The sequence below is a fragment of the Meles meles genome, chromosome 15 (genome assembly GCF_922984935.1).
Source record: "Meles meles chromosome 15, mMelMel3.1 paternal haplotype, whole genome shotgun sequence".
Lineage (NCBI taxonomy): Eukaryota > Metazoa > Chordata > Mammalia > Carnivora > Mustelidae > Meles > Meles meles.
This window is the reverse complement of record NC_060080.1, coordinates 58,123,435-58,143,818: the sequence shown is the minus strand read 5'-3', so window position 1 is coordinate 58,143,818 and position 20,384 is coordinate 58,123,435. Positions and strand designations below refer to the sequence as shown.

The 20,384-nt window shown below is 39.4% G+C and overlaps 1 pseudogene; it reads right to left on the bottom strand.

Annotated features, from left to right (window-relative positions):
• Positions 1–16,360: 16,360 nt before the first annotated feature.
• LOC123925679 lies at positions 16,361–17,130 on the bottom strand (annotated as a pseudogene).
• Positions 17,131–20,384: the final 3,254 nt, after the last annotated feature.

Below are 20,384 nucleotides of genomic sequence, written 5' to 3'. Positions count from 1 at the left end.
ATGTTTGGTAGAATTCACCAGTGAAGTTGTCTGGTCTTAGACTTTTGGTTTTTGGGAGGTTTTTATTAAGTCAATCTCCTTACTAGTAATCAACCTATTCAGATTTTCTATTTTGTCATGATTTAGTCTTGGAATTCTGTGTGTTTCTAGGAATTTATCCATCTCTTCTTGGTTGTCCAGTTTGTTGGCATGTAATTATGATAAATTCTTTGTATTTCTGTGGTATTAGTTGTAACTTTTCCTCTATTATTTCTGACTTTGAGTCCTCTTTTTTTCTTAGTCTAGCTAAAGGTTTGTCAATTTTGTTCATCTCTTCAAAGAACCAGCTTCTAATTTCATTGATCTATTTTTTTTTTAGTATCCATTTCATTTATTTTTTGCTCTTTATTTCCTTCCTTCTACTAAGTGTGGGCTTTGTTTTTCTTTTTCTAGTTCCTGTAGGTGTAAAGTTAGATTGTTTGAGATCTTCCTTTTTTCTTATGGTGGGCCTGTGTTGCTATGAACTTTCCTCTAAGAAGTGCTTTAGCTGTATCCCATAGATTTTGGTAGATCATTTTCCTGTTTTTATTTGTCTCTCTCAAATATTTTTATTTGTTCTTTGATTTCTTCAGTGACCCATTGGTTGTTCAGTGGCATGTTGTTTAAGCTCCACATTTTTGCAGTTTTTCCAGTTTTTGTGTACTTGATTTCTAGTTTCATACCATTGTGTTTGGAGAAAAAGCTTGATATAATTTCAGTAATCTTCAATTCATTGAGACTTGTTTTGTCACCAGATATATGACCAATCCTGGATAATAGTCCATTTTGAGTTGAGGAAAATAAGCTGCTGCTTTTGGATGGAATGTTCCATATATGTCTATTAAATCCATTTGGTTTTATTTAAGATTGATCTTTCCTTATTAATCTATTCATTGATACAAGTAGTGTGTTTAAGTCCCCTACTATTACTGTATTATTGTAGATTTCTCCTTTTAGGTCCATTAATATTTGCTTTATATATTTTGATGCTCCTTTTTTAAAAAAAAAGATTTTATTTATTTTATTTGAGAGAGAGAGCAGGATCAAGGGAGAGAGGAGAAGCAGACTCCCCACGGAACAGGGAGCATGAAGTGGGGCTTGATCTCAGGACTCTGAGATCATGACCTGAACTGAAGGCAGATGCTTAATCTACTGAGCCACCCAGGTGCCCCTACATCAGGATTTCCTTCCTTTCTTACTTTCTTTCTTTCTCTCTTTCTTTCTTTTTAAGATTTTTATTCATTTATTTGAGAGAGAGAGCACATACAAGTTGGAGGGGCAGAAGCAGAGGGAGAGGGTGAAGTAGACTTCCCACTGAGCTGGGAAACCAGTGCAGGGCTTGATCCCAGGACCCTGGGATCATGACCTGAGCTGAAGGTAGACACTTAACCGATTGAGTCACCCAAGTACCGCAACTACATTTGAATTTTCAAAAGAATCAATGCTTATTAGAAACAATGCATTGTAAAGTAGATAGAACTTATTGATAATCATAGTTATAGCTTTAATAAGCTTGTCCTGAGTACCATAAACTTGTCATGAAATTAGGATTCAAGTTTAAGCTGGCTCAACTCCTACTTTTTAAAGCATATTTTCCATTAAACCATCAAATCATTGTAGTGGTGAATGTGTTGTTTCTCCCACAACCCTGTACACCTACCTCTCACTCTCTATCTTCCCCCAGTATCCCTCAGTCCATAGACTACTAGAAAAATCCCAAGGAGCCTAGTTCTGAAGAGCACCCCCTGTACACTTTCTGAATTGTTTGTGTGGGTTTAGAACCAAGAAACAGAAATATAAGGCAATGGGTCTACCAACCCAATGAGCTAAAATAATACTATCAAGTTCTCCTGCTTTGTTTCAAATTTGTATCTCTTTATCTGCCTTTGTGGCACAGTAGGTTGGGCGCCTGACTCTTGATTTCAGCTCAGGTCATGATTTCAGGGTCATGAAATTGAGCCCTGCCTTGGCTCCATGCTCAGTGGGGAGTCTGCCTGAGATTCTCTCCCTCTCCCTCTGCCCTTCCCCTCACTTTCTCTTTCTCTCTCTAAAATAAATAAATCTTTAAAAAAAATTTTTTTCCTAAACATAACCACAATATCTTTCTCATATCTTTTTTTTCCATTTTATTTATTTTTTCAGTGTAACAGTATTCATTCTTTTTGCACAACACCCAGTGCTCCATGCAAAACGTGCCCTCCCCATTACCCACCACCTGTTCCCCAACCTCCCACCCCTGACCCTTCAAAACCCTCAGGTTGTTTTTCAGAGTCCATAGTCTCTTATGGTTCGCCTCCCCTTCCAAATATTTTTTTTTTTAATAAACATATAATGTATTTTTATCCCCAGGGGTACAGGTCTGTGAATCGCCAGGTTTACACACTTCACAGCATTCACCATAGCACATACCCTCCCCAGTGTCCATAGCCCCCTCCCCCTCTCCCAATCCCACCTCCCCCCAGAAACCCCCAGTTTGTTTTGTGAGATTAAGAGTCATTTATGGTTTGTCTCCCTCCCAATCCCATCTTGTTTCATTTATTCTTCTCCTATCCCCCTACCCCCCCATGTTGCTTCTCCATGTCCTCATATCAGGGAGATCATATGATAGTTGTCTTTCTCCAATTGACTTATTTCACTAAGCATGATACGCTCTAGTTCCATCCACGTCGTCGCAAATGGCATGATTTCATTTCTTTTGATGGCTGCATAGTATTCCATTGTGTATATATACCACATCTTCTTGATCCATTCATCTGTTGATGGACATCTAGGTTCTTTCCATAGTTTGGCTATTGTAGACATTGCTGCTATAAACATTCGGGTACACGTGCCCCTTCGGATCACTATGTTTGTATCTTTAGGGTAAATACCCAGTAGTGCAATTGCTGGGTCATAGGGTAGTTCTATTTTCAACATTTTGAGGAACCTCCATGCTGTTTTCCAGAGTGGTTGCACCAGCTTGCATTCCCACCAACAGTGGAGGAGGGTTCCCCTTTCTCCACATCCTCCCCAGCATCTGTCATTTCCTGACTTGTTAATTTTAGCCATTCTGCCTGGTGTGAGGTGATATCTCATTGTGGTTTTGATTTGTATTTCCCTGATGCCCAGTGACGTGGAGCACTTTTTCATGTGTCTGTTGGCCATCTGGATGTCTTCTTTGCAGAAATGTCTGTTCATGTCCTCTGCCCATTTCTTGATTGGATTGTTTGTTCTTTGGGTGTTGAGTTGGCTAAGTTCCTTATAGATTTTGGATACTAGCCTTTTATCTGATATGTCGTTTGCAAATATCTTCTCCCATTCTGTCAGTTGTCTTTTGGTTTTGTGAACTGTTTCCTTTGCTGTGCAAAAGCTTTTGATCTTGATGAAATCCCAATAGTTCATTTTTGCCCTTGCTTCCCTTGCCTTTGCCGTTGTTCCTAGGAAGATGTTGCTATGGCTGAGGTCGAAGAGGTTGCTGCCTGCATTCTCCTCAAGGATTTTGATGGATTCCTTTCTCACATTGAGGTCCTTCATCCATTTGGAGTCTATTTTCGTGTGTGGTGTAAGGAAGTGGTCCAATTTCATTTTTCTGCATGTGGCTGTCCAATTTTCCCAGCACCATTTATTGAAGAGGCTGTCTTTTTTCCATTGGACATTCTTTCCTGCTTTGTCGAAGATTAGTTGACCATAGAGTTGAGGGTCGATTTCTGGGCTCTCTATTCTGTTCCACTGATCTATGTGTCTGTTTTTGTGCCAGTACCATGCTGTCTTGATGATGACAGCTTTGTAATAGAGCTTGAAGTCCGGAATTGTGATGCCACCAACTTTGGCTTTCTTTTTCAATATTCCTTTGGCTATTTGAGGTCTTTTCTGGTTCCATATAAATTTTAGGATTATTTGTTCCATTTCTTTGAAAAAAATAGATGGTATTTTGATAGGGATTGCATTAAATGTGTAGATTGCTTTAGGTAGCATAGACATTTTCACAATATTTATTCTTCCAATCCAGGAGCATGGAACATTTTTCCATTTTTTTGTGTCTTCCTCAATTTCTTTCATGAGTACTTTATAATTTTCTGTGTATAGATTCTTAGTCTCTTTGGTTAGGTTTATTCCTAGGTATCTTATAGTTTTGGGTACAATTGTAAATGGGATTGACTCCTTAATTTCTCTTTCTTCAGTCTTGTTGGTGTACAGAAATGCAACTGATTTCTGTGCATTGATTTTATATCCTGACACTTTACTGAATTCCTGTACAAGTTCTAGCAGTTTTGGAGTGGAGTCTTTTGGGTTTTCCACATATAGTATCATATCATCTGCGAAGAGTGATAGTTTGACTTCTTCTTTACCAATTTGGATGCCTTTAATTTCTTTTTGTTGTCTGATTGCTGAGGCTAGGACTTCTAGTACTATGTTGAATAGCAGTGGTGATAATGGACATCCCTGCCGTGTTCCTGACCTTAACGGAAAAGCTTTCAGTTTTTCTCCATTGAGAATGATATTTGCGGTGGGTTTTTCATAGATGGCTTTGATAATATTGAGGTATGTGCCCTCTATCCCCACACTTTGAAGAGTTTTGATCAGGAAGGGATGCTGTACTTTGTCAAATGCTTTTTCAGCATCTATTGAGAGTATCATATGGTTCTTGTTCTTTCTTTTATTAATGTGTTGTATCACATTGATTGATTTGCGGATGTTGAACCAACCCTGCAGTCCTGGAATAAATCCCACTTGATCGTGGTGAATAATCCTTTTAATGTACTGTTGAATCCTATTGGCTAGTATTTTGGCGAGAATTTTTGCGTCTGTGTTCATCAAGGATATTGGTCTGTAGTTCTCTTTTTTGGTGGGATCCTTGTCTGGTTTTGGGATCAAGGTGATGCTGGCCTCATAAAATGAGTTTGGAAGTTTTCCTTCCATTTCTATTTTTTGGAACAGTTTCAGGAGAATAGGAATTAGTTCTTCTTTAAATGTTTGGTAGAATTCCCCTGGGAAGCCGTCTGGTCCTGGGCTTTTGTTTGTTTGGAGATTTTTGATGACTGTTTCAATCTCCTTACTGGTTATGGGCCTGTTTAGGTTTTCTATTTCTTCCTGGTTCAGTTGTGGTAGTTTATATGTCTCTAAGAATGCATCCATTTCTTCCAGATTGTCAAATTTGTTGGCGTAGAGTTGCTCATAGTATGTTCTTATAATTGTCTGTATTTCTTTGGTGTTAGTTGTGATCGCTCCTCTTTCATTCATGATTTTATTTCTTTGGGTCCTTTCTCTTTTCTTTTTGATGAGTCTGGCCAGGGGTTTATCAATCTTATTGATTCTTTCAAAGAACCAGCTCCTAGTTTCATTGATTTTTTCTATTGTTTTTTTGGTTTCTATTTCATTGATTTCTGCTCTGATCTTTATGATTTCTCTTCTCCTGCTGGGTTTAGGGTTTCTTTCTTGTTCTTTCTCCAGCTCCTTTACGTGTAGGGTTAGGTTGTGTACTTGAGACCTTTCTTGTTTCTTGAGAAAGGCTTGTACCGCTATATATTTTCCTCTCAGGACTGCCTTTGCTGTGTCCCACAGGTTTTGAGCTGTTGTGTTTTCATTATCATTTGTTTCCATGAATTTTTTCAATTCTTCTTTAATTTCCTGGTTAACCCATTCATTCTTTAGAAGGATGCTGTTTAGTCTCCATGTATTTGGGTTCTTTCCAGCTTTCCTCTTATGATTGAGTTCTAGCTTCAGAGCATTGTGGTCTGAAAATATGCAGGGAATAATCCTAATCTTTTGATACCGGTTGAGACCTGATTTGTGACCCAGGATGTGATCTATTCTGGAGAAGGTTCCATGTGCACTAGAGAAGAATGTGTATTCTGTTGCTTTGGGATGAAATGTTCTGAATATATCTGTGATGTCCATCTGGTCCAGTGTGTCATTTAAGGCCTTTATTTCCTTGTTGATCTTTGGCTTGGATGATCTGTCCATTTCAGTGAGGGGAGTGTTCAAGTCCCCTACTATTATTGTATTATTATTGATGTGTTTCTTTGATTTTGTTATTAATTGGTTGATATAGTTGGCTGCTCCCACGTTAGGGGCATAGATATTTAAAATTGTTAGATCTTCTTGTTGGACAGACCCTTTGAGTAGGATATAGTGTCCTTCCTCATCTCTTATTATAGTCTTTGGCTTGAAATCTAATTGATCTGATATAAGGATTGCCACCCCAGCTTTCTTCTGATGCCCATTAGCATGGTAAATTGTTTTCCACCCCCTCACTTTAAATCTGGAGGTGTCTTCGCGTCTAAAATGAGTTTCTTGTAGGCAACATACTGATGGGTTTTGTTTTTTTATCCATTCTGATACCCTGTGTCCTTTGATTGGGGCATTTAGCCCATTAACATTCAGGGTAACTATTGAGAGATATGAATTTAGTGCCATTATTAGCCTGTAAGGTGACTGTTACTGTATATTGTCTCTGTACCTTTCTGATCTACTACTTTTAGGCTCTCTCTTTGCTTAGAGGACCCCTTTCAATATTTCCTGTAGAGCTGGTTTGGTGTTTGCAAATTCTTTCAGTTTTTGTTTGTCCTGGAAGCTTTTGATCTCTCCTTCTATTTTCAATGATAGCCTAGCTGGATAGAGTATTCTTGGCTGCATGTTTTTCTCGTTTAGTGCTCTGAATATATCATGCCAGCTCTTTCTGGCCTGCCAGGTCTCTGTGGATAAGTCTGCCGCCAATCTAAGATTTTTACCATTGTATGTTACAGACTTCTTTTCTCGGGCTGCTTTCAGGATTTTCTCTTTGTCACTAAGACTTGTAAATTTTACTATTAGGTGACGGGGTGTGGACCTATTCTTGTTGACTTTGAGGGGGGTTCTCTGCATCTCCTGGATTTTGATGCTTGTTCCCTTTGCCATATTAGGGAAATTCTCTCCAATGATTCTCTCCAATAGACCTTCTGCTCCCCTCTCTGTTTCTTCTTCTTCTGGAATCCCAATTATTCTAATGTTGTTTCGTCTTATGGTGTCACTTATCTCTCGAATTCTCCCCTCATGGTCCAGTAGCTGTTTGTCCCTCTTTTGCTCGGCTTCCTTATTCTCTGTCATTTGGTCTTCTATATCACTAATTCTTTCTTCTGCCTCATTTATCCTAGCAGTGAGAGCCTCCATTTTTGATTGCACCTCATTAATAGCTTTTTTGATTTCAACTTGGTTAGATTTTAGTTCTTTAATTTCTCCAGAAAGGGCTTTAATATCTCCAGAGAGGGTTTCTCTAATATCTTCCATGCCTTTTTCAAGCCCGGCTAGAATGTTCAGAATCGTCATTCTGAACTCTTGATCTGACATATTACCAATGTCTGTGTTGATTAGGTTCCTAGCCTTCGGTACTGTCTCTTGTTCTTTTGTTTGTGGTGATTTTTTCCGCCTTGTCATTTTGTCCAGATAAGAGGATATGAAGGAGCAAATAAACTACTAAAAGGGTGGCAAAGACCCCAGAAAAATGCGCTGTAACCAAATCAGAAGAGACCCCTAATTGTGGGGGGGAGAAAGGGGATAAAAACAGGTTCTGAAAAAAAAAAGAAAAAAAAAGGAAAAAAAAAGAAAAAAAATTTAAAAAATAAAACAAATAAAAAAATATAAAAAAGAAAAAAAATTTTATATATTTAGATGAACTAGTCAAAAAACGTTAAAAAAGAAAAGGGTAAAAGTTTTAAAAAATTTAGCAGAAGAAGAAAAAAGAAAAAAGAAAAAAAATTGAAAAAAGAAAAAAAAAATTGAAGTAGCCGCAAGACTAAAGAATCATGGGGAGAAAGCCATGAGTTCCGTGCTTTGCTTTCTCCTCCTCTGGAATTGCTCTGCTGTCTTAGGAATTGAACCTGCTTTCTCCTTGATCGATGAACTTCGTCCTGGCTGGATATTTTGTTGATCTTCTGGGGGAGGGGCCTGTTGTAGTGACTCTCAAGTGTCTTTGCCCGAGGCGGGATTGCACCGCCCTTACCGGTGGCCGGACTAAGTAATCGGCTCGGTTCGCTTTTGGGAGCTTCTGTTCCCTGAACGCTTTCCATAGAGTTCCGGAGGACGGGAATGAAAATGGCGGCCTCCCAGTCTCCGGCCCGGAGGAGCCGAGAGTCTGGGGCCCCACTCCTCAGTGCGCCCCCAGAGGACAGCACCCAATCACTCCCGTATCCCCAGCCTCTAGCCGCGCTCCGAGCTCACCCAGCCCGCGACCAGTTCAAGGTAACCCCGAGCTGAGAGTTCAGTCCTCGGCTCTGTCTCTGCAGCTGGCTTCTCTGTTCTAATACCTGCGAGCTCTCCGACACTCCGACACCCCCGATCCTTCTATGACCCTGCGGGGCCTGGGGCCACGCTGACCCCGCGTGGGCTTCACCCTGGTTTAGCCTCTGGAGCAATGTCCCTCAGTGGAACAGACTTTTAAAAGTCCTGATTTTGTGCTCCGTTGCTCCGCCGCTTGCCGCGAGCCGGCCCCTCCCCCCGCGGTCTATCTTCCCGTCGTTTTAGATTCACTTCTCCGCCAGTCCTACCTTTCAGAAAGTGGTTGATTTTCTGTTTCTAGAGTTGCTGTTCTTCTTCTCTTCGCTCTCCCGTTGGATTTGTAGGTGTTTGCAATGTTTAGATAAGCTATCGAGCTGATCTCCTGCTACCTGATGTAGTCTCAGGCTGCTACTTCTCCGCCATCTTGGCTCCTCCTCCTCTTTCTCATATCTTAATACTATCTTCAAAATCAGGTATCCATTAGTAACACCCCTTATGGTCCCACTCTGTCTCCATATGTGCTCAGTCCAAGAGATGCAGATAAAATTCACAGCCGCTAAGCAGGCTAATTGTCAAGCTACAGCTTTTGGCCTGAAGTACTTGACCAAGCTGCTCCCGAAAAAAGTAAGAGTGAGTCTGCTTCAGTAACCTCCTTGCTAAGCACCTCGTTCAATCTTGACTTTGGTCTTTGTAATCACACCATCAGCAGGGAAGACGGATGTGGCAGAGAGAGAGAGAACATCCATATGGACATTGTAAAACATGGGATTCAGGTAGTGTGGTCCTCCATGTGGCTTGGTCCCATTCATAAATATCTCAATCTATCCTTACCTCTTTGCTTCTAGCTTTGTGTTTTAAGACGATTCAACACACTGTAACTTCTTTTTGATCTGTGAGCTTTTCTGTGCCATGACCTAGTCTATGATAACTTGCCTAATAGGAGGCTTGGAAACCACCATTGCATCAGATTAATTTCCCACATTGTGAATTTAAATCAGATAATCTGATACCAATGCCTGTTCCTTTAGAATTACACCATACAAACTCCTTGAAGAAATCACGTATGCTCAAAAATCTATAGATTTCCCACAATCAAAACATTTTAGAGACACCTGGGTAGCTCAGTCAGTTGAGTGTCTGCCTTGGGCTCAGGTCATGATCTCAGGGTCCTGGGATCCAGCCCCATGTTGGGCTCTCTGCTCAGCAGGAGCCTGTTTCTCCCTCTCCCTGCCGCTTCCCTTGCTTGTACTCTCTCTTCCTGTCAGTCAAATAAATAAAATCTTTTTAAAAAATTTATTCAGAGCAGGAAAAGGATACTTTCTTTAAAAAAAAAAAAAGTAGAAAAATGAGTGTTTAAGACCATAAGAAGAGTCACAAAGAACCTGGGGGGAAAAAGACATTTTAAAGTGAGGTGATCCGGATGCCTGGGTGGCTCAGTCAGTTAAGCATCTGCTTTTGGCTCAGATCATTACCCCAGCGTCTCCGGATTGAGTCCAGCATCGGGCTCTCTGCTCACTGAGGAGCCTGCTTCTCCCTCTCCCACTCTGACTGCTTGTGTTCTCTCTCTTTCACATAAATATAAATAAATAGGATCTTTAAAAATATATGAAGTGAGGTGATAGAATGAGATATTACATACAACAAATGAATCGATTCGAATTTTTGTTAAAAGTAGCTTTCTGGAAAAGCCTACAAATAATGAATAACTCAGTACTAAACACCTTGAGCAATTAGATTGTCATTTCTACATACAGTTTCCCTACGAAAAGGAACCATACTTCTTATGGAAATGGCTAACTCCATGTCCGAAGTAGAATATATATACATTGAGACTTGGACCATGTTATCCTACCAGAAAGCCAAGAAGTTATCAGAAATTAATAGGATCCTGTCAAAATGACACAGAGGCCAACTTGAAGACATTCCTACTGACCCAACATGGAACAATTTGAGCATCAGTAAGAATAATAGCTGTAATGAATTAAAACACATTAAGTATGGATAAATAGTAAGTTCAAATTATTCATTAAAAAAATCTCAGTGGCCATTTTTAGAGAATGCTAGAGAACCAATTCATCATTTCTAAAAACTGTACGATAGGTAAAAGAGAACCTATTAAACTGATTAATTTGTAATATTTTTACAAAAACTGAAAGGATCACGGAACATTAAGATGGATACTACTCTGTTCTATGCATTTAATGGCTTACTGAATTCTGTAAAAGAAACAGAATAGGTAAAAATGCCTTTACTGTGTGTTTAACAAGTTCTTACTCACAGATTCATAATTCAATAGCTATGTAAAAATGTTAATAAATGATCACAAAAAGGGAAGAGGCATCACCATACATAGTTAAACAAAGCATTTTTGTCTGTTCTAACAGACTGTAATCCATTACTCATTTGCGCTAGCTTTCCAAGGAAACCTTCATTTAAATTTCTACTCCTATGTTTCACAAGTTTCACGAAGGGCCATTATTCCTATATGTTTACATTCATAGCTGCAGGACACAAAAAAATTACAGCATGACATATTTTTAAAAGGACCAACCAAATTAGATAAAATGTCATGACCTTTACTTCTCTTTTGTAGGCTTATTTTAAATTATCACTTTATCCTGCATAAAGCAGTTTTTCAAAGGGCATGTGATTTTTCCATTCTAATAAACTTCTTTAGAATTCCATCATAAAGAGAACTACTCCTTCCTTTGCATGCTACTCTATAATTTTCTATCCTATCCTATAGGGGTAGAGATTACTGCATTATTCAATACTTTATTAGGTCAATTCACAGGAACTGCCATGCTATAATATATATAGCTGTCCCAGAATAAAGGGAGTCTGAGGACGCACATTATATCAATTACACTCTTCCAAAGGGGGAAATGGACTGTAAAATGAGTGAACTAGGAGAAAACAGGCATCTAGAAGTCTGCTCCTAATTATCAGGTCTTAAAGCATATATGCATGGGAGTGGTCACACCCAGGGTACATATTACACTTTTTTTTCATTCTTCAAAGGCAACAGTATTCACAGATAAGAACTAGTTCAAGAAAACAAAAATCCCAATGTTGCCAGAAAGTTGTGTTAAGCATTTGTGTTGAATGTCACTGTGAAAGGTTCTGTGTTAGAGTTACCGAAGAGGAGGAAATATAATCATTGTTCTCAAAAGACTTCCACAAATAATGACCAACTTTGAGTGCTTCTCATGGACCATGCTCAGCACTGTATGTGTGTGTGTCGTGTGTGTATCACTATATATATATATATATATATATAGCTTCACTATAACCTCCCTGGATAGATATTGTTATTTCCACTTTAGAGATGGAGAAACTGGAGCTCAGAGAAGTTAAGTAACTTGTCCAAAGTCACACAGCAAGTTGAGTGTTGGATCTGGTTAGGAACCCTAGCAGTCTATCCCTAGAGCCTAAGCATTTAATTATTAAGATCTCCTCCCCACTGAAAGTCTGATCAAGAGACAAAACACTTATATATACTTAAGATACACAGATGGGTAAGTTAGAGATTTTGGCTTTAGTCGTCACTCTGACATTTTAGTCAACTCTCTTTGTGGCTCACTTTCTTCATCTGTCAAATGGGCCTTCCAATGCTTATCTAGCTAATTATGCAACTATTATGATAATGGATGTGAAAGTGCTCTGAAGGGACATATATTATACAAAGTGCTGTTTTTTAAAGCAATAGAGGGCCCCACATCTGTCCCCTGTCTTTGTGGGGTCAAGATCCAGATAGATATTGTCATTCAACAAATCTTTATTGAGGATCTACTATGCACCCAACAAGTGCTGGGCACTACTTGTAGAGAAGATGAGCAAACCAGATATGGCTATGGCCTTTGCTGAGTGCACAGTCTCACGTGAAGGACAAACGTTAAGCACATAAATACACAAATATGGGTATAATTTTAAAGTATGTCTTGAAGGAAATGAACACCTCACCATTAGGAAAGAGACCAAGAGAAAGGACTTGGGAGAAATGACTTTTAAACTGGCGCAGGGAAGAACTGAACTCATGGGGTGAGACCTGTGGTGTCTGAGTCACCGTAGAAGAGGCCCCGACCAGCACAGGGCAAGGCAGGAGCCTTGTGGGTGCTGTAGTGGTTTTGTATTTTGACCTAAGTGCAATGAGAAATCATTAATGGGTTAAGAGCGGGGGTCTGGCATGGTCAAAGAGTTGAAGGTGTTTGCCACAGTAATTGCACTGCTGAACCACAATGTCAGGGCTGGGTAAGAGGTCAGTGAAGAGAGAAGGATGGAGAGGGAGTGGCAGGTCTCTGGACTGAAGGATTTGATGGCATTAGTGGAAGGAGAGAACAGGGTCCTTGAATGAGTGAAGAAGACAGTGGTAAAGTTTCTGGTCCATGTTGTGATCATGAGAGCGAGTGGTGGTGACAGGTTCAAGTGTAGCTAGAGATACAAAGTCAGAGAACTAAAAAGCCGGGATAAGTTATCTGAACTGGGAAGAAAGTTCCAGCTCACAGAGGGCTCAGGTGTGGGTTTTGCTCAGGTCTGACCCCTGCTGGTAAGTGCTGGTAAGAAGCCCCAGAAGCCAAACTATGGTGGGCTGAGTGGAACTCCGAGAAGCTTAGGGAAACCCGCAGCCACAGGCAACAAAGGAAGAGGGCTATTCTCACTTAGACATAACATTTTCACTTTTCAAAATGTCTTTTCTAGGGCTCAGAATGTCCTCACAGCTAAAACACCCCTTCTAGATAATTCCAGGCTCATGTTATCAAATAATGAAAATGCGACGCATGAGTAGTTGGAAGAACACGAATTTCTCCATAAATTTTGTTTTTACTTTCTTTCCTGAAGCGTAACATAAATTTTATAAAATGCACAAATTGTAACTGTACAGCTAGATTAAATTTTCGAAATGTGTAAACCCATCGCATTACAAGTTAACCATCACTCATATTAAATACAGAATATCCAAGTAACCCAGAAATTTCTCTCTTGTCCACCCCAGTCACTACTTATTATACTATACTGACTTTGAACGACTGGATTAGTTTTGTCTGTTCCTTGACATCATGTAAATGGAATCAAACAGTATGTGTTCTTATACTTTGTTTCTTTGACTTAATACAAATCTGTGAAATTTACCCATATTACGGATAGCAGCAGCTCATTCCCTTTTTTTGAAAAATCCATTTAGAAAATATACCACCATTACTTATTCATTCTCTTGCTGATGGGCATTTGGGTTGTTTCCAGTATATGACCATTATTACTCTTATGATGTCTTCTGTTGATCATACGTATGTATGTATGTATGTATACAGTAGATATCTAACTAGATTTAGAATTGCCAGGTCACTTTAGATAGATGCTATCAAAGGTTTTCCAAAGAAGCATTCCGACCACCAGTATACAATAGTGCCAGTTGTTCCACATTTTTTTTGCTAACACTTGGTATTGTTGGGGTTTTGTTTTGTATTTCTAGTAGGTGCATCCTCTCATGTTAGCCAACTGTTAGAGGGGATTTCAAGAGAAAACCCTTGGAGAGTTTGACTCATTCCTCTTGGAGTTTCTGTGGCACAGAGGCAAGTGCCAAACCTAGTTCTGAAAAAATTGTCCAGGCTAAAGCAGCAAGTGGTAGCAGAGACAGCTGCATAAAATGTGGAGGACGCTCCCTCTGAGGGCAGGCAAGGCCTAGGTGGTTCTTATGGACCAAATGCAGGTCTAAGATCCCTCCGGGATCCTGTCCTGGAGAGGTCAGCAGTTTCCAACAAAGAGGTGGCCTGAAAGATGAAAAGGAGGAGTCTAGAAAGGCAGTCAGAGAAGAGGCATTGCCAGTGTCCAGGGTGTTGTCATCAAAGAGCCCAGCACAGGAGTCTCTGATGGACCAAGGAAGGGCCCCACGAGAGGCCGGGATCTGCCTTCCCCAGTGGTCATGTTTGTGAGGTGCCTGTCAGTGAGATCTCTCTGTCCCTTCCCAACCTGAAGGAAGAGCTGGCTGAGGGCCAGGAGAGAGCAGGAGAACCCACTGTTGCCTTTCCAGCCTAAAGCAAGCCAGAGCTGAGAGAAGGTTTAAATTAGGTAAAAGTGTGAAGTTGTGATTCGGACACTAACCTAAACATTTTAGTTACTAAAATATGCATGATAAACCCCTATACCCCAAAGCTTGCTCTCCTTGCAGAGCTGCCTGCTTCATTTAATGGCAGTTCCCTCCCTCCTGTTGCTTCAGCCCAAAGCCATCAAGTCATCCTTGCGTCTTCTCATAGCCTGTATGTAGTCTGTCCATCAACAGATACTGCCATCCCTACCTTGACATGTTCTGCATTTTAAAAGGAGGCCGGGGAGTGGTCAACTATGTTTTTGGTGTTTTCTGTACTTAGGATGTCCTGAATTATTAATTATTGGCCAACTCAAGGAGATAAGAATTAATACGGTTTGTATGTAGGTTTGCCATGTTTTGCAAAGAAATGCTCTGTCTCTTCTTTTGCATATGCTTAAGCTACTAAAGGCTAAATCATCTAAACAGAGACCAAAACCTAAGAAAGGAACTAATAATTCATTAAAGTGAAATGATCATCGTTGCTACTAATTCCTGTCTCATACAATCCAATACAAAGGAATTGTTGGCTCAGGATAAATGACATATATCCTGGGGAGATGAACTCAACCTAGAAGATGGAATTTGATTGGGCATAATTACATACGAATATGGGTTTTAAAACAAATACAAAGCCTTAACTTAGAGTTTCATTGTGTTTTAGAATCATTGCTGCCTTTATGTTTATTTTTTCTTTCATGATTGAGTTTTTATTGGTTGTGCTGAGGTGTTCAGTTTGTACACAATTCCTTTTTTTTTAAATAGGCTCCATGCAGGGCTCGAACTCACAACCCTGAGGTCAAGACCTGAGCTGAGATCAAGAGTTGGACACTTAACTGACTGAGCCACCCAGGCACCCCAATTTGTATACAATTTTTAACGTACATACTAAAAATCTAAATTTAAAAAAAATCATGGAGCTGTGATTCTTCTCTAAAAGTTAGTCTGGTGATCTTCCAGCTTAAAATTTGGAGGCAAGGGGTGCATGGATGGCTCAGGCAGTTAAGCATCTGCCTTCAGCTCAGGTCATAATCCCAGGGTCCTGGGATCGAGCCCGGCGTCCAGCTGCTTGCTCAGGGAGGAACCTGCTTCTCCTTCTCCTCCCCGCTTGTGCTCTGTTGCTATCACTGCCTCTCTCTCTCTCAAATGAATAAATAAAATATTTTTTAAAAATTTGGAGGCAGGGGCGCCTGGGTGGCTCAGTGGGTTAAAGCCTCTGTCTTCGGCTCAGGTCATGATCCCAGGGTCCTGGCATCGAGCCACCCATCGGGCTCTCTGCTCGGCGGGGAGCCTGCTTCCTTCTCTCTCTCTCTGCCTGCCTCTCTGCCTACTTGTGATCTCTGTCTGTCAAATAAATAAATAAAATCTTTAAAAAAAAATTTGGAGGCAAATATTCCTTAACAGTATATCAAGTACCTGTATCTTCAAATGTTGATATACTGTTACACTGTTAAATCCCATTAATTCACAATTTAATATCATATACACTGCATACTCAGATTTTCAGTCTTTCATAGAACATTTAAAAAGATATTAGGAAAACTGGACTACCATGACCAAGATGTTATAGAGTATACAAAATTCTGACAGGAGGAACCAAGATCAAGAGTGGTTTTCTTTAGGAAATAATTCTACCAAAACAACATGGGAATAGAACTTAAAATATTCAAGACATATTAAATGCATGACCGACTCCAAATTATTGTTCAGTATGCTTGGTATTACAGGGTATAAAAGGAACTACCCCACCCAAGGAATGTTAAACTGACACACAAGACAACTGAGGATATCAATATCCCACATTCAATATCCCACTATTTTCTGGTTATACCAAAAAATAAGCAACCAACAAATGATTTCACCTCTTTAAAAAAATTACACTTAAAAAAATGGAATGAGGTGGGATTCTCCCTTCAAACATTTTCTAGAACTACTAAAAATTTGCCTTTACAAAATAGTTGATAAAAATATTTCTCTAGATTGTACAAACAAGTGGACAGTGACTATGATAAGACCTGGTATATGGTATTAATCAGACTTGGTTTCTTTCTCTCCTGCTTCATCAGAGGCTAGACTCTCCTCATTTTCATTTTCTCTGATTTCTGCAGGTGAGTCTTATTTTGCTTTCTGGTTAGCTACTTCAGCCTGGTTTCCCTTCGTTCCCCTCTGGTTAGCACTTTTTTGTCTGAAGATTTATCCTTTCCTGTCGCCTTGTTTGGTTTTGTTTCCACTTTTGCAGGAGCATATTTGGCTGACAACTTCTCCGACCTTGCCCTGGGCTCCTCCTTTGCAGCCCGTTGGGCAGAGCTGATGTTCCTCTTGGCTACCTTAGTGGTGGGGCAGGTGTGCGATGTCTGTCTGTGGCCACCCGGCAACTTTGCAAAGCTGGGCTGCTGGTCATTTCCACTTCTCCACTCCGCCTGCTGCCCAAGCTGCTGCAGCCCTACCCTAATGTTTAGGTATCTGTTGAAATCCACCTACTAAAGGAGAAATATGTTTTTGCCTATGGAATTTATAAATATAAACACAGAGAGCTATGGCTTTTATTTATTTTTTTAATTTGACACAGGGAGAGAGACAGAGCACAAGCAAGGGAAGTGAGAGAGGGAGAAGTAGGCTCCCCACTGAGTAGGGAGCCCGATGTGGGACTCCATCCCAGGACCCCAGGATCATGACCAGAGTGGAAAGCCAACGCTTAAATGACTGAGCCACTCAGGGGCCCCAGAACTATGACTTTAAAAGGAACATATTGTTTTCATGATAATACTTGTTAATCTCACCAATAGGAGCAAATTCATTGTTAGCAGACCTGCCTTGTAAGAAATATTAAAAGAAATTGCAGAAGAAATGAATATGGAACAGAGTTATTCATTTAAAAAATAAGGCTTTCCCCAAATAACATGTTACTTTAAATATTCTAAGATTCCTTATGAAAACTAAAATTCAAGGGATTCTACTTCCAGAATAGCAGCTTGAAGTACTACATGAATCTGTCCCCCAGCTAAATAAAGAAATGAAGAAAATTATAAAAACATACCCATTTGAGGTCTCTGAAAATTGTCTTAAGGTCTTACAGAAAGTGAATAAATATTTATTCAAGGAAATCTACTAAATTTCAGTACAAACAGAAAAGTCTGGAGTGCTTGAGCCACAGCCCCTTCATGCCCCTTCTCCAACTCAGCTTTGGCGGAGTGCCATGTCAGGCAGATTTGACCAAGAAAGAAGGGTTTTCTTTCTCTTGAGTTCCCAGTCAAGGGATAAGGCATCTCACAAGGAGATGCCACTAGCATGTCTTATATCCTCCATCTCTGACTTGCAGAGGCTATATTCCCGATGAGTATAGCCAAGAAATTCAGACTCCTCTCCTCTACGCAGCTTTATTCATATGTTGGAGGCTCTCCCCCAGGCACTGCAAATGGAGAATACTGGGGTCCCAACTGCCTTGCCACAGCTCACGTGGAGGGTAAAGGTTCCACACAAGGAGAGGCAAGACAAGAATGCCAGAGGCTACCATCACTATTTAGCATCTGGCTTGTAAAACACTTACAGGTCACTTCTACGTCAGTTCCAGAGGAGTGGCTCAGAGACATTGCCTATTAGAGGAGAGAGTTCAAAGCTCTTTCCAAAAGAACTGACTTTTTCTCAACTGGCATAAGAAAGAGCCAAAAATTTTGAAGGTAGATCAATTGAGATTATATAATCTGAAGAATAAAGAAAAGAAATGATGAAGAAAAATTAACAAAGCTATAGAAAAATGTGATACCAGTAAACATACTGACATATGTGTAATGAGAGTAGCCAAAAAAGAGGAGAGAAAGAACGGAAAATATATTCAAAAAAATAATGGCTGGAAACAACCCAAGTTTGATGAAAAATTAAATTAATCTATAATCTATAAATTAATCTATACATCCAGGAAACTTAATAAACTCCAAGGAGGATAAACACAAAGAGATCCATGTATAGGTATATCATAGTAAAAATCCTGAGGTACAAAGACAAAGAGAAAATGTGAAAGCAAAAGAAAATCAATTACTCATGAACAAAGAAAGCCAAATTAGATAAATAGCTGACTTCTTCTTTGAAACAATGGAGGCCACAAGTTATTGGAATGTCATATTCAAAGTGTTGTGTCAACTAAGAATTTTATATCCGGAGAAACCATATCTTGAAAATGAAGGCAAAATAAAAATGTTCCCCGTTAAACAAAACCTGAGCAAATTCACTGTCAGCAGACCTGCCTTGCAAAAAAATATTAAAAGAAATTCATTAGTCTAAAAGCAGTGACTTCAGCCAGTAATTGAAATCCACATAAAAAAATTATACTGGTGAAGGTAATTATCTAATTACATACTATAAGAAAGCAATAAATGCATATTTTCCCCTTCTCAAATTATTTTAAAGCAATTGTACAAAGCAATGTGTATATAATTGTATGGTTCATCCTGTAATATGTGAAATGTATTATATTTGGCAATTAATAGCACAAAGATGTTGGGAGCAAAACTTTATGGAGTAAGGAAAGTACACCACATGGTAATTCTGATCCACAGGAACAAATAAAGAGATTGGGAATGATTAACAAGAAGGTTAATATAACAATCTCCACAAATATATACTTGCTTTCCTCCTTCTTTTAGCTTTCTTACTAGACATAAAATTATATAGCTTTAATAATGAATTTTGAGTTTGTATCATCATAGACATAATACGTATGACAATAATAGTACAGAAAGGAGGAAGAGAAGATAGAGATATATACTGGAATAATGTTTCTATATCTCACCGAAATTGAGTTGCTTTAAGTCTGAAGTCAATTTTGGTAAGATGTATATAGTAAGTCCTAGGGTTATCATTTAGAAAATAACTCAAAAATATATTAAAGAAATAATTAAAGGAATTTAAATATTACACTAGAAAATAACCACTTAATGCAAAAGAAAGCAATACAGAAATAGTAGGGGAACAAAAAGACATGAGACATAGAGAAACAAAAAGCAAGATAGCAGGTGTATATTTAACTGTATCAATAATTTAAATTTTAGGGGCGTCTGGGTGGCTCAGTGGGCTAAAGCCTCTGCCTTCAGCTCAAGTCATGATCCCAGGGTCCTGGGATCGAGCCCCACATCGGGCTCTCTCCTCAGCAGAGAGCCTGCTTCCTCCTCTCTCTCTGCCTGCTTCTCTGCCTGCTTGTGATCTCTGCCTGTCAAATAAATAAATAAAACTTTTTAAAAAATTTAAATTTTAAATGTATCAATAACTCTCCAATTGGATCTAATGCTATCCAACTTTTAGATTCAAAGACAAGAATAGGAAGCTGGAATGGTCATACTAATACCAGAATAGACTTTAAAACAAAAAAGTTGGGCACCTGGGTGGCTCAGTGGGTTAAAGCCTCTGCCTTCAGCTCAGGTCATGATCCCAGGGTCCTGGGATTGAGCCCCGCATCGGGCTCTCTGCTCCGCAGGGAGCCTGCTTCCCCCTCTCTCTCTGCCTGCTGCTCTACTTGTGATCTCTCTCTCTCTCTCTCCCCGTGTCAGATAAATAAATTAAAAATTTAAAAAAAAAAGTTATAAAAAGTGAGGTAAGTGGAACATTTATAATAATGAAAGTATCAATCCATCAGGAAAAATATAATTATAAACATATACACCTAATAGAACTCAAAAAGCATGAAGCAAAACTGACAAGTGAAAGAAGAAATAGTTAATTCAACAATAATGATTAGACACTTCAAAACCTCACTTTCAATAATGGAAAGAGCAATGAGGCAGAAGATCAACAAGGAAATAGAGAGCTTGTTTTTATAAGCCAAGTAAATCTAAGAGTCATCTTTGAACACTCCATCCCCAAACAGCAGAATATAATTCTTCTCAAGTTCACATAGAAAAGTCTCTAGTATAGACCATATACTAGGCCATAAAACAAATCTCAATACATTTAAAAGGATAAAGATAACACAGGGTCACCTGGGTGTTGCAGTCAGTTAAGTGCCTTGGTTCTGGCTCAGGTGCTGATCTCAGCATCCTGGATTCAAGCCCTGCATTGGACT